At 45.7% G+C, this 14716-nt stretch overlaps 1 protein-coding gene across 1 annotated transcript in view; it reads left to right on the top strand.

The window, feature by feature from the left end:
• The first annotated feature begins 12163 nt into the window (after nucleotides 1–12163).
• NR3C1 (nuclear receptor subfamily 3 group C member 1) overlaps nucleotides 12164–14716 on the top strand; it is a 503133-nt gene continuing 500580 nt past the window's right edge. Inside the window, exon 1 of the mRNA XM_069244696.1 lies at nucleotides 12164–12412. The gene's annotated coding sequence lies outside the window, so the exon portion shown is untranslated. The remainder of the gene's footprint in view (nucleotides 12413–14716) is intronic.

The following is a 14716-nucleotide window of genomic DNA, read 5'->3' on the forward strand; positions in this document are numbered from 1 at the left end:
TAGCTTTAGTTTTGTGTCTTTTACTGATTGTCTGTTGGGTGGGTGAGTATGGGTGTTTGTGTCAAGTATATGTGTGTGTCTGTTGTGGTGTTTGTTGCTGTGGTGTCTGTGGGTGTGCTGGTGCGTGCATGTGTGGTGGTGGGTGTGATGATCGTGGGTGTGCTTGTGGTGTCTGAGTGTTGCTGTAGTGGTGGGTGCTGCTTGTGTGGTGTTGGGGGTGTGTTTGTGTAGTGGTGGATCTACTGACTCAGGTGTGACTGTAGTAGTGTGTGTGGTGTCTGTATGTGTGAGTCTGTGCTTATGTTTTTTGATGTGTTTGTGTTGGGATGTGCTACTTGTGGGTGTTGTTGGGGGTGCGTTTATATGTTTACGTGTGCTTTAGACAGAGCTGGGTTGAGGGATTTGGGTTTGGGAAGGGGAAGGGGTGGAAGTCTGGGCATGAGGCTGGGGTGGGTGGGAGGCTGAAGCCAATGAGGAGGCCAGACCCTGGAATGACTGTTGTAGGCCAGACAGGGCACAGTGAATGCCATCCATGTAAGTCGGTATCTGGGTGTTTTGGCCAGCCAGTCCCTGGATGGCATACAATAGTGCAGTCTGGCCTATGGCGGTCGTTCTTAAAAGATCAACAGCCTCCTTAGGGAGAGCAGCCTGTGACACCGGGGCAGGGGCGGAGGTACCTGCAGCAAAGGTGATGCTGCCCCATTTTTGGCGGGGGGTGTCTACAACCAAGTGGGGGGGAGCAAGAGAGAGGGTAGAGATTGGAATGTGGGGGCAGACGAAGACGCAGGTGTCACAGTCTCTCTAGGGTCTGCTCCCACTAGGGACTGGTCTTCATTGGAGGCCTCCAAAGAAGATGTTGAATCACTTGTGGCCTCCTGGCCAGTCCCCTCCCTCTCCCCCTCCGTGCCACTGGGTCCCTCAGTGTCCGTGGTGTCCACACCCGATCCCCAGTAACCAGCTTCATCCCCGCCGATGTGGCACTGTCATCTTCGCCTTACCCAGTTGATGCTTAAACAAAAGATACAACAGTTATAGTGTATCGGTGAGAATAAAATTGGATATCAATGAGCATCACACAATGGGGGTCATTATGACCTCGGCGGTCTTTTTAAAAGACCGCCGAGGGACCGCCGTGCTGAAGACCGCCAGTGGTGGCGGTTTTACACTCGGTGTATTATGACTGTTGGCAGCTCTCCGTCCTTTTTCGGACGGAGAGCCGCCAACAGCCATACTGGCGGGCGGCGGGGAAGTGGAGGTTGTGCCACCTCCACCGCCACGCCAACAGAACACCGCCCACCGAATCACGTCCTGTGATTCGTCGTGGCGGTGTTCTGTTGGCGGTGTGGTGTTGGCGGAGCAGCCCCCATGGCTCCCGTCCCCTCCCAGAGGATCGACGGACCAGGTAAGTCGATCGTCCGTTAGGGGAGGGGGGTGGGGGGGTGTTGTGTGCGTGCATGGGGGTGTGCGTGTGTGTGTGTATGTAGAGGGGGTGTGTGAGTGCGTGTATGCTTGCGGGGGTGTTGCATGTTTGGGAATGAGTGCGTGTATGTCTGTGGGTATGTCTGCATGGATGTGTGCGTGTATGTTTGAATGTGGGTGTCTGTGTGTGTGGATGTTGGCATGTAGGTCGGTGTGTGTGTGTGTATGTGTGTTGGTGGTGCCTGCGTGCGTGTCGTGTGTGAGTGAGTGATGTGATGTTGGGGGTCGGGGTGGGGAGGGGGGCCCTGCCACCTTTGGGGGGTGGCAGGGGTGGTGGGGGGTGTAGGGGAGGGAGTCAGGGCGGGGGTGACGGAGACCCCTATCAGTGCCAGGGAAGGAATTCCCTGGCACTGATAGTGCTTACCTCCATGGATTTCATGGCGGTTTCAAACCGCATGAAATCCATGGCGGTCAGCCGGGTCCAAATACCGCCCAGGTCTCCAGCCCGGTGGTCGTCTCCGCTCTAGTGGGCGGAACGGAGAACCGGCAGATGACCATGGCGGTAACCGCCATGGTCATAATTAAAAAAAAAAGACCGCCAGCCTGTTGGCGGTCTTACCGCCGCTTCTCCGCCTTCCGCCAGGGTCATAATGACCCCCAATATTTGCAACAAGTTCAGTTATCTCCCATCTCAGCTCCCATACCATGTATGCCTTTGTCACGTATACACTTGTAGTTCACTCCATAACCAAAGGTTCCAACAGCATGAGTAAACACATAGGCCTGGCTACTTCTCGGAACCACTGCAGTACAGAGCTAAAATCGGATCCCTTCTCCCAAAAGGTAAGATTTTTGGATGGAAATTGTCAGCCCAAAATGGGACACTACTACATCTATGTGATGTTACCTTCCACATGCAAATGTCCCTTCCAGTATCGCATTGCTCTCCATCATCATTTTCTCCCCTGGGGAACTAAAATGTTGTCTGTGGGACGCACAACTCTCTCACCAATGTGGACACATTCCTGTCTGTTGCTTATAATATACTTTGGCATAGAAATTCAAGTGGGCAATCACAGACTGGCTTGCATGCACATTTGTGAAGAAATAAAGACTCAGGTCCACCAGCTACAGTACATAAAAAGTATCATGAGTTTGCTGGAAAAACTGCATTCAAACATGTTTCAGATAAGAATGATGCCACTGTACAAAGAATATCAAATATTTTGGTGCATATGAACATTCTTACATTGTCCTAGCACCAACTTAGCAATGTCAAGTCTGATATATAAGCTGTCTCATAACTGTGCAATTTGCCACAGTCACCAGTAATGAAGCCTATATTCAATACACACATTTGTGACATACCATCACACCTAACCCAATGATGACATGGGCATGTTTTGTGAAACTGTCCCTCATATCATTGTGAAATGCTGGCAATCCCTTTGTTTGCATGCAGTCATGTGTCTGCCACAACAGTAACAGCCTTGTGAGGAGGAATCTAGTGGCATGCTACATCACAAAGCAAAACACCACACACAGCATTAGACAGTCTGATCAACTTACATTGCCATAAATCATCATGTGTGTCTTCCTTAAAGTTGATGGCATGCAACACAGCTGCAAAGTGAACAGCTTAAACCACAACAATATCTATAGACAATGACTTACCCCCTTGTTACTGCTATTTGGCTCTCAACTGCCCATCAAGCTCTGGATATGCCACCGCAAGGATGCAGACCATTAGAGGGGTCAGGGTGCAGTGCACCCCCCTGGGAGAACTGCCTGACTCGGCTCTCGTCTGATTTTCTTGTAGCCCAATGTAGGTCCTCCCACCTCTTCCAACAGTGCAGGCTACACCGCTTGTGGACCCCCAGGGTCTGCACTTTCTTTGCAATGGCCTTCTAGATTCCCCGCTTCTGATGGGCGTTGACCTGTGTAGATGACATAAAAGAACAGAAAAAGACATTTCAGTGTCACTGTTGGGCAGTACTGCTGTGACATTATTCTTTGCGAATTTACACATGCATTTATAAAACAATCACTAGATTTGTTTCATAAAACTGTCATAGACAGAGTGGAAATACTGATTTGCAGTGATCTCGTGCACAATCAATACTTGCTAACTTCTCGTGTTACCTTATCAGGCCTACATCATCTTAGCTAGAACTACGTAACCAGTCCTGTTGTGTGAGCAACGCCAGATCACTCAAAATCATTGTGAGCTACTGAAGGCCAAACCACATGTACAATCCTTATAACTAATCATACTCACAGCTACACTGGCTTCCTGCCTAAACTCCCAAGAGTCAAAACGAGGGGCTGCTCACATACAGTGTCTGAGGGCAAGATATGAGACTATGTGTCAATGACAGCAGGGATTTGTAGGTTGTTTGAATGAAAGTGAGTTTTAATGGGACAGATTGGGGGTGGATGAGGTGAGTCAGTGTCATCTAAACTTGCTGGATCTAAAATAATTCTACCTATATGTTGCTCCTTGGCATGTTTAAACCATAGAGAGCACACTGATACACAATTTGTGCTGGACTCCCACGTGACAGTACAGCATCAGACAACTCCAGACCCTACACATTTTTCACTCAACATCACTGTCATTTCAACATTGGCACATGTTGTCAGTCATACTACTAGTAAACTGGCTACTGGTGGCCTGCAGTCTGTGTGATGAAATAGAATTTGTGTGTTACATGGACACACATTACAGCTTTTACTGTCAGTAGACTTAATATTGCCATGCACAGACAATTCAAACATTGGTCACAAACAAAAATCTGTCCCAGCTACATCATTCTGTCAACTCCAAGCACAACACCACCCACATTACCAAATAGAACCAAATACCTTGTGAATCATAAAGTGAGAGGTTACTCAGTCAGACATTCCCCATTCAGACATGTACCTGTTCCTCTGGGGCCCATGGAGTTGGCTGTACAGTGATGGAATCTCCCTGGCAATGAGCTTCAGCTCCTCAGGGGAGAAGGCAGGGGCCCTGTCACCTGTTTTGCCTGGCATCCTAGCTCCCAGAGGTTGGTAGCAGTAGCAAAAAGTTTGATAATGATGACTGCAGTGTTACGAGGCAAGTGAGACTTTTTTCACAATGCAGGATACAAGTACAGGGTTGACGCGCTCTGTGATGGAGACGGACACAGCCATTGGCTTTTGTATGTAGCCGTCACACATGTTAGCCTATGGCAGAGCCCGTTGTGGAGGTTACCATCTACTATGTGGTCAACTTCTGCTGATGGCCGTCAGGTAGCCAGTGCCCTAATGGCAAGGTCAGCCATTTTAGAGTGTGAAGCTGCACATTTTACAAATGTTTTTGTGTCACCAGCACTCAAAATGGAGGCTAGTGCATTTCTAAATGTCAGATATGAACGACACTTTTCTTGGCAAGATATGACACGATAAAATGTGAACCCTGACTGTGTTTGACAACAATAGTACCACGGGGGAAGTACTACCTCAGTTGATGGTTTCTTTTTTTTTTTAAGTAGGTGCAAATAAAACAGTTGAAACGTATTATTTGCACATGATGACCAAAGAAAACTAAATATGTTTAAGATCTTAGTGGACCAAATATTTGATGTCAATGTGTGTACATGTATTACAAATGACAGTTCTACTGTTACCCACAAGTCAGATATATATTGACAATAAAAGTATGGAGCACAATTTCACCTGATCTTTTATATTCCATGCATACACATGTCTGAACTCAGCCATGGGTAGGAGATGACAGCCTCAGATGTTCCGGCCTTTTCAAGACCTTGCTACCATGGACGAAAGGGACATCATAAACAATGTTTTCTAAATAGGCAAACTATCCTGGATTTGTGTCAGTAGTTAGAGCCTGATCTCCTGCCTCACAATAGGAATCCAGCAGCCATAACACCAATAGTAAAACTCATGCATTTTGTAGCCACGGGCACCTTTCAATACACTGTGGAAGTATCTGGGGGCATGTCCTAGCCAACATTCAGTGGTGTGCTGCAAGAAGTCCTTGCTTCTCTGATGAAAAACATCCAAATTCCTTGTGCACAGGATTCAGCCATCGTGAAGGGAGAATTTCATGCTTTGCGTGGAATATCACATGTGGTTTGAGCAATAGATGACACGCATATTGCCTTAGTGCCAGCATACAACAGAGAACAGGTCTACCGCTATCGGAAGAACTTCCACTCCATCAATGTGCAAGTTGTCTGCTTACCAGACTTATACATCTCAAGTGTGTGTGTGCCCTCTTACCTGGGTCAACACATTATGTATTCATACTACAGAACAGCAATATAACCATGCAGATATCACAACTTGGACCAGAGGGGGGCTGGCTTGTTGGTAAGTGTGACATTGCGTGTTGATCTTTAGCCTGAATCCTACTTTAGGAAGGGACAATGGTTTGATATGTGAGTAATCTGTTGATGTGTTGCTTCCGAATAGGAGATGCAGCATATCCCAGCCAACCGTGGTTATTGGCATCGCTGAGGAATCCAACAACACCAGGGGAAGTCCGCTTCAATGATGCTCATGGAAGAACACGGAGGACAGTGGAGTGGGTTTCCCAGGTCATAAAGGCTACAGTTAGGTACCTAGACAAGATCGGTGGAGCTTTCCTCTACTCACCCTATAAGGTGTGCCAAATCATGGTTGCCTGCTGCATTCTCCATAACATTGCCCTGAGGAGAGACATCCCTATAATTGCAGAGGAGGGTGACTGTGATGAGCCCCGGGTGAGGATGTTGAAATGCCCCATGAAGATGACAGTGGTGAAGAAGGAGTTGACTTACATCAATACGTGATTGCCCACTTCTTCACTCGAGTGTAAATTTATCTTTATAAATTTTAAGCTCTAATGTCAATACAACTTGTGCCCTAGGGTACATAGCTGTCTGCTATGGTTATTAGGAATGGTCAGTGCAGGAAAGATCAATGCAAAGATGTTAGTGGATCAGAGTTTCCTTACTTTGGGTTATGTGGTCATTAACATAGATTAAATGTGTTTTTGCTAAGTATGTGTGTCCTCATGACTTGTCAATTGTGTTCAATTTAATATGTGGTAAAATTATTTTCACTTGTTATTTTGTTTCAGGTCCTTCACCATGTCATATTCATTTAGACATTTCAACTTTGTGACATTTGCTGTGATATGCTGCCCTATTGAAGTACAAAGTGTACATGTATTGACCATGGGGCAGACACACACTTGGGATGGACAAATCTTTTCCAAAGACAACTTGCACTCTGATAGCTTGGCAGTTCTGAACATTGTATCTGACCTGTTTTTTTGTGTGATGCTCCCATCAAGGCAATATGTGCCACTAGAGCTGCTAAAACGACATGTGTATGTCAAGCCTTGGCATACTGTTCTCCCTTCACATTGGCTAAATCTGTAGCTTGGGGACTGTGGAGGTAGCTGTTGATCTGTTTCATCACAGGTGATAGAGCCTTTTGTTAGCGCACCACTGAATGGTGAATGTGTCATTGTGCTAGATATTGCCACAGTGTCCTTTCATTGGTCATGTGGCCTCAAATGTTGTCACTGCCATGATGTAGACTATTGGTGTTATTGATCTAGGATTCCTGTTGTGAGGGCAGGATGTAAGGCTCCAACTGAGGTCATGCATAAGTGATAGTATGCCTATTTAATTTGTTCCCTTTCTTCCACAGTATCAATTTAATGGAGCACATAACACTGAATGTCACAGATATGGGGGTTGGAAGTGCTTTTGTAACCCAGACTCCATTTCTACAAGGACCTGTTTGCACATTTATATGTTCCACATACAATCTCAGTGGAGTTTGTTTACTTTCATTAAATTTGTTGACATGTTTCCGCTTTGTAATTGCAACATTGTTTTCCTAAATGGATGTTCTATAGTTTTCACAACATTAGGGTGGAAAATGGACATGATGAATGAAATGCCACAAATAATCAAACATGAGTCTTGTACTCTGTGCCCGTTACATTTATTATGATGGAAAAAACACAAATGTGAGGTGAAATGAAATACGATGAAATAAACTAAAACAAGTCAAACATGGTGGATGGAAACATGGTAGTAGAGCCAAATAAAGTCTGAAGTCCAATGTCCAAAATACTACTGTCCTCTGAAAATGTAAACGTGGCCATTAAACAGTCTGCAGAGTGAATGGTAGCCACACAAGGAGGAAATTATGTTCTGCATCTCTTGTAGGTGGTGGTGTTGGTCTTGCCATCCTCTGCTGCTGGTCCAGATGACGGTCCGCTCCAGGGGGAGGGGGTCACAGGTGCAGGGATTGGGGTGGTATGGGCAGGCTCATCCTGTGACAGGGCCTCCCTGTCTGTGGCTGTCAGTGTTGTACTTTGGCCAGATGTTGAGGGACAACAGATCGGGGCAGAGGGACTGGAAAAGCCCTGCGCATAATGTGATAAATGTAATACATCACCCCAGTCAAGGAGCACAATTTGAAAATGATATTCTGCAGCTCCAAATTATTCTCCCTCTGCATCTGCTTAATGTCCCAGAGCTCATTTAGCACATGGCCCATCACGTCTTTGGACTGATCCCAAGACTTGGTCAAGGTTTGTCCGGCTAACTAAAACCCCAGTGGCCTCCCTTGGCTGGCCCCATACCATTCCCATGACAGCTACCCCCACTAGCTTGTACCCCTGAAGTGTGCCCTAAACCATCGCATCCTGGCAGAACTGGAGGCTGAGTTGTTGGTGGCTCAACAGTAGCCAGGACTAGGGAGCACAGGACTGGTGTGCTGGTTCTTGGTGCACAGGAAGTGGAGGGGGGTCCTCCTGCTGAAGTCATGTAGCTGAGGACTGGGTTTGACTCACAGGAGCTGTGTGGCCAGACAGACTAGATGGACCAGCTTGCTCCTCATCATCTGGACTTGCAGCACTTGAGTCCTCAATGAAGGCTTGATCCTGGGCTGGAGTGGAGGTGTCTTGGCTGGCAGATGATGGTGCACTGGGCTGGGTGGTTGTACCTGTGAAGGATACAGGGGATATGTGATTAAAATATAGTTTGTGCATTTGATGTGTGCGTCTACAAAAGGGCCAGCCTAAAACGTAGAAAGAGTGAGATTGACTGCTTGAGTCTTTGTGTTATTTTCATTGGTTTACCCATGCAGACTAATTCACACAGATCACAACTCCAGTGATGACCTTGTAGAGATAGCCGAAAATGCCAAAGTGCTAGTTCAGATTTGTAGGTTACACGTTACAGATACTGAACCCAACACAGAGGTGAGTAGACTGGAGTACTGAACCATTCCAAAGCCTAGCTGGCTGCAAAACATTGGATACAAAGTCTTTCATAACGTACATGATACTGTAATTGATCATCATATGGACAGTGAAATTTCACTTGTGTGTGGCAACTAATCCTGTTTAGCATGCCACAACACATTTCTGGATATCGTGGATCCAACAGACAATAAATAATGCAAGCATTTTCATCAATTCAGTGTAGCTATGAGCAGGTGTCAACATGGTTGAGATACACAAGAATTGATATTTAAATCCATAACATTACATGGTGACTGTCAAATGCACTTGTTTTTTAAAAAATGTGTATGCATATGGAAGTAAAGAACAGTGTAACAACATTACATTTCACTATTGTTTTTCAGATCCAAAAACAGAGCATCATGGTAGTTGTAGACATCTGCCGACACCACAGACACTACTTGTTTGAAAAATAAGTTATACAAAAAGACTTTCAAAGATTAACTTAGAGACGAAAACACTTTTGCAACTGGTACACACATATAGATATAACATTATAGGTGAAATTACAAATTAGGATCACCATACTCTCCTGTGAAAATGGATGTAGTTTTGGTCCTGTTAGAAGCTCAACACCATACATTGCTTGACAGCAATGGGCAGAGCCCATGCAAGGAATGATGCATCGGGAACAACACACTATCTGACTATCCATATTACATTATGTTAGAAGTAGAGCTACACCCATGCTGCTGATAATTTGAAAGACACAACAGATTTTGTTTTATTAGATATCTCTGTGTTGCTAAGATTATTGCAGCATTCTAAACCTCTATCTTAAGGTAAGGTCTCCATTGGAGATTAGGGGGACATACATAGGTCTGACTTACCAGTCTTCACTCCACCAGAAAGTCCATTCAAGCCTTCAGGATGGAGGATGTGCAAGACCTTCTCCTCCCTGTGAAAGAGTTGTAATGGTGGGAGAGGAGAACCACCACCAGTCCACTGAGACTCTGGGTGATGCTTGGAGGCCAGTGAACGATCCTTCCCATGCAGATCATTTCACCTGTTCCTAATCTCCTCCTGCGTGCGCAGGTTAATAGCTACTGCATTGACTATGGCAACTATTTTGGCCCACATGTGCCTTTTCAGGGAAATTCTAGTATTTTGGACTTGTGCTCCAAACAATTGTGGCTCTACTCTAATGATTTCATCCGCCAAGACAGACAATTCTCACTCTGTGAAACAGGGATATTCTCCCTGTCATTGTGAAATATATCTAAACAAAACTAGTGCTGAAAAATGAATGTTACTGTAAGAAAATAAGATTCAACAAAAAAAGACACAGAGGGAGAGGTAAACCGAATAAAAAAACGGTCTCCTTTGTGATGGAGTTGGCTGGCCTTCTGCAGTGGAATGGCAAAGGATCATGGTCTGAAATGGAATGTGTTTTATAGTGTGTTTTGCAGGTGTTCACAAGTGTCCAATTTGCAACAGGTGTGGGCTACTAGCATCCAACCAATAGCCACAGCCATGGTACTATACTGAATGGGTCCCGCGACGGACTCACGCCGTCATGGGCCAGTGGCTGACACACCGCCAGCACAACTGTGTGAACTAAATATGCTTGAAGGGATGCCACTGTCAGGATGGCGACGGAGTGCTAATCGTCAGCATTGGAGTCCACTGCGTCGGCTTCAGGATGCAGCGGGCACAACAGAGTAAACTCCATTGTGGCGGTCTTTGGCTTAGCCGCAATGCATCTACAAATACGTCTTTTCAGGTCTGACGCAGCTAGACAGTAAAACTGCCAAGATCAAAATCAGTTCCGATGATTTTTTTAGGGCTAAATGGCAAATTATAACAAGGGACTGCGGGGGCAAGGAGGGGAACAACATCACATAAGGGTGCTGGCATTATGGGAGAAGCACACACATGGAGACAGGAATGCAGAGTGGGGGCAGAAGCATAATAGAGATAGCAAGAAGCACACAAATGACAGCAAAAGGGGAGCGGAGGAAGCACATAACGGTGGGACCAACACGGGCATGGGGGAGAAGCACATGAGAGTGAGAAGAAGCATGAGAAAAAAACTAGGAGCGCAGTGGACAATTTCAGGGGAGCCCCTGGAGGAGAGATGGACAGAGCTGGAAACACATGTACTCTCTTGAAGTCCTCAAACAAAAAGAAAAACAAGGATTTCCAAAGCCAATAGGTCCAGCCTATGAGAAATATTTGCTTTGGCAATGTTTTGCAGCCATGTTGTACAGCAGCACAGATACTTTGCAATGTGACCAAAAAAACAATTTTAAAAAACGATATGACGCAGCCAGGGCTAGGGCCTTTTTTCAAACACACATTAGAGCTGGATGCATACCAGTCCTTGTTTATGTTATTATTATTATTAGCCATGCTGCACAGCAGCCACACTGCTATACAGCATGGCTACAAATCATTGTCAAAGTCGGCAATGCCCATGTTGTACAGCATGAACAAATGGCAATGGCAGAGCCAATACTCTCAAAGATGAGACTCACTGCTTTTGCCAATGCTTTGTAGGTGTTATCACAACACTCCTGTGATTCTGAGCAAATCAGTTAATCTCTGCACGCATGAAAAATATTTTTAAAATGACATTTGTCAGAAAACCCTATCACATAAAGAAAGCAATTGTGCACATGTCCATGTCCTATTAAAGATACATTTGGAATCAGATAACATCTGTTGTCACAATAAAATCCAAGTTTAGGACGGACACAAAATGGACAAGCTGGGTCAAGGAATGCCATGCCAGGAATGCCATGGAAGCAAGCCAGCAACAGTCAGAATAAAGCTAGCCAATGGTGAATAATGGACAGGCTGCAAGCCTTTAGCAGTTCTTGAAAAGTCAACAATAGGTAGGCACGACCTAATCGTGGACTGGAAGTGGTCCTGGGTCAAGGACGTGGAACCCGTGACGGTTGCGTTGACATAGCGTTGTCTGAATTTACGCCTCACGCAGGAACCCTACCCAACGCATTAGGAACTTTTACACCTAACCCGTTGCTCCGAGCTGCCAGAAGTGGAAGTGCCTGCTTAAACAGGAACCGGAGAACTTCACTGTAAAAGAGAACATGACTTTACAAGCTAGTTTGTGAATCATCACTGTGCAGCTTGGTGCAGTAATTTTAACAACTCGGTGTGTCAGAAAGGAAAATAAATTACAATTAAAACAAGATGCTTGGAATGTTTAAAAGGCAAAAATATGTAGACTTTCGAAGTGCTGTCTCTTCCTTTTGCTGGAAGGAATGGACGGGGTGGGAGCACCAAAGACACTCACTGAGTGCTGACTGTAAACCTCGGGGATAATATGAGTCAGAGATGCAGCGCTTCATTTCCTTCCCTCGCTGCTGTTTACTGGAGACTCTGACAGCAATTGCAGGAGTGGGCCAGCCCACACCTTCACCAAGATGGCGCTATCGGGCTTCCGGCGCTGTCTGAGTCTCGGGCTGAAGCCGCCGCCCAGCCCCTTTAGGCTTCTGCATCAAGATGGCTGGCGACGAGAGACAGGCCGGAGGCTGAGCGACGGAGTGGCTGCTGTAACTGCGAAAGGCTGAAGCGTCCCAAGAGCGAGTGAGGGGCGACTCGGGCTCACCCGAAGACCCAGGCCCCCTGTGGGTCCGGGAGAGGAAGCAGCGCTAGCACCTTCCCGGCGTACTTCACTAGCATTTCTGCGACGACCTGTAAATGCGCCTTATGAGCCGCAGTTTATCCAAGGTAAATAGGGTCTGACAACTGTCACGGGGGTTGTCACGGGAGGCAGAAATGTTCACCGGGAAGGCAAGTTGAACGCCATTCTCAACTTCTACTTTTTCTGGCCAGGAGGCGGATAAGGGAGGGCTCTTTTAAATGTCACTCTCACTCACCTCCGCCCATCCTCACACACGCGCAGCTAGCTGACACAAGCGCATGCTGTCACTGGCTTCCCCAGTTAGTTCCCGACATCTTAGTGCATTTTCACGAAGGAAACGAGCTGTATCATTCCAATTTTACTTTTCATTCTTTCTGCTGTTCTCTACTTTAGTTAGCTTTCCATGCAGCCACATTTTCTTCCTTTCTCGCTTTGTTTCCTCTTTCATCTTCTCTTTACGCCGCAATTGTGTGTTTTTCTCGCATATAGATTGAATTCTCTTTCGCTTGCCTGTGCCTTTTTCTTATTTTTTTTAACTTTGTCTCTCCTTTTACTCGGGTGTTTGTTCGCTTTCCACTATTCCCCTGTATCCATCATTATTTTTTTTTCGTTTGTCTCTCTGATTTAAACACAGTCCCCAGTTGTTCACAAATGTATATAATTTAAATCGTGATACATTTCTGGGTTTAGATTGTTAATGCAGTAGCGACAGAGTAGTGTACCCCCTTGGAAGAAAGTTCTTAGCTGCTTTCCAACATAATGTCACTACCGTATTTTTTCTTCAAGCTGTCAATATACCCCCCCTCCTTTTCTAGGCCAGTGAGTGAATGAAACTTGCTGTCATTCTAGGAGATTTTAAGGCCTCCTCAATCTTGGCGAGGGGTGACAGGCTCCTAAATCTTGGGGAGGGGTGACATTGGCCTCCTAAATCTTGGGGAGGGGTGACATTGGCCTCCTAAATTTTGGGGAGGGGTGACATTGGCCTCCTAAATTTTGGGGAGGGGTGACATTGGCCTCCTAAATTTTGGGGAGGGGTGACAGTGGCCTCCTAAATCTTGGGGAAGGGTGACATTGGCCTCCTAAATCTAGGGGAGGGGTGACATTGGCCTCCTAAATCTTGGGGAGGCGTGACATTGGCCTCCTAAACCTTGGTGAGGGATGACATTGGTTTCCAAGTGTTGTTGCCTGACCTCCTTTCAGCAAGACATCTTTACCAAACGCGGAAACGTTACTTTTTTCATCACTCTCCTTGCATGTTAACTTTTTTTAAGCTAACCCTACACGTTAGCATGTTAGACCGGGTCACATACTGTCCATATTTTGTCTTAAAATGCCGTGGGTGATAACAACGAGTCAAATAAACAAGTTACAGCTTGTTTTGGCTTCGTGAAGTCCCTTACCGCAGTTACCCCTTTTGAGATGTTTTCATTCTTCTCCCTCACGGTCTATCCTGTGCGAACTAAATGTTTTTACTTGCATATTACCCACATAATAGAAATATACCTACTTTGTGTACACCTTTGCCTTGCATAAAAGTTAAACATTTCCGTGTTGTTTGCCTGTCCGTGCAAAACTTTGCAAGTTGTGGAACTCCAGTAAATGTAAACAGGGCCTTTGTGTTTTAGTTCTGTTACCGTTTTAACCTTTTTTTTTTTTTTTTTTTTTTTTTTTTTAATAATCCATATCCTTATAAGAGGGTGGGGTGGATGTCCAAAATCTTTGACCGTGACGCACTTTTACGCTATGTTGCCGACTACAAGAAGAAACTGGCTATTTTGGCAAAATGCCAATGCGGCGGCTACTGTGGGACTAGGCCCCTCATCTCCCCACGCAGAAAAACAAACACTGTTTATGCCCTGTAGTGAGACGTCAAGCAATCTAACGTTTATGTCTCCTAAACCTGTGACCTTAACGTGCTTCTAAGTGGCATCAAAGTAGCTTCCGAAATATGTCGATTTATTATTTTGCGTGACCGATCAAGAATATGTTTGCACGTCCTTACAGAACGCCAACACTAAGTCATATAATTGTGTATTTTGTCGATTAATTACTTACAGCCTTAATTACTTTCAGTTATCTTAACTATGGGTAGTTGAGTTGCCCCTGCGTCTTCAGTGCCGCAGCAGCTCTTGCCATTTGTTGGGTGTTGTTAAAAAATCACGCGCAGCAGAATCGGTCTCCTTTAAAACGTGGCACGACCAGCTAGCGCATGGTGCTTAATATCGAAGACTGGACCATATGTGAGCTGTAGCAGCATTGGCGGATACGGGCATGGCTTGAAAACTCGTATGTCATATAACGTCTGCATTTAACCCTACAGCACCTTGTATCCTTTAACTAGGGTCACTGGAATTATGCCGCAGGACAGGGCCAAATTATGCAGTAGGATA

This window comes from Pleurodeles waltl, chromosome 7 (genome assembly GCF_031143425.1).
Source record: "Pleurodeles waltl isolate 20211129_DDA chromosome 7, aPleWal1.hap1.20221129, whole genome shotgun sequence".
Taxonomy (NCBI): Eukaryota; Metazoa; Chordata; class Amphibia; order Caudata; family Salamandridae; genus Pleurodeles; species Pleurodeles waltl.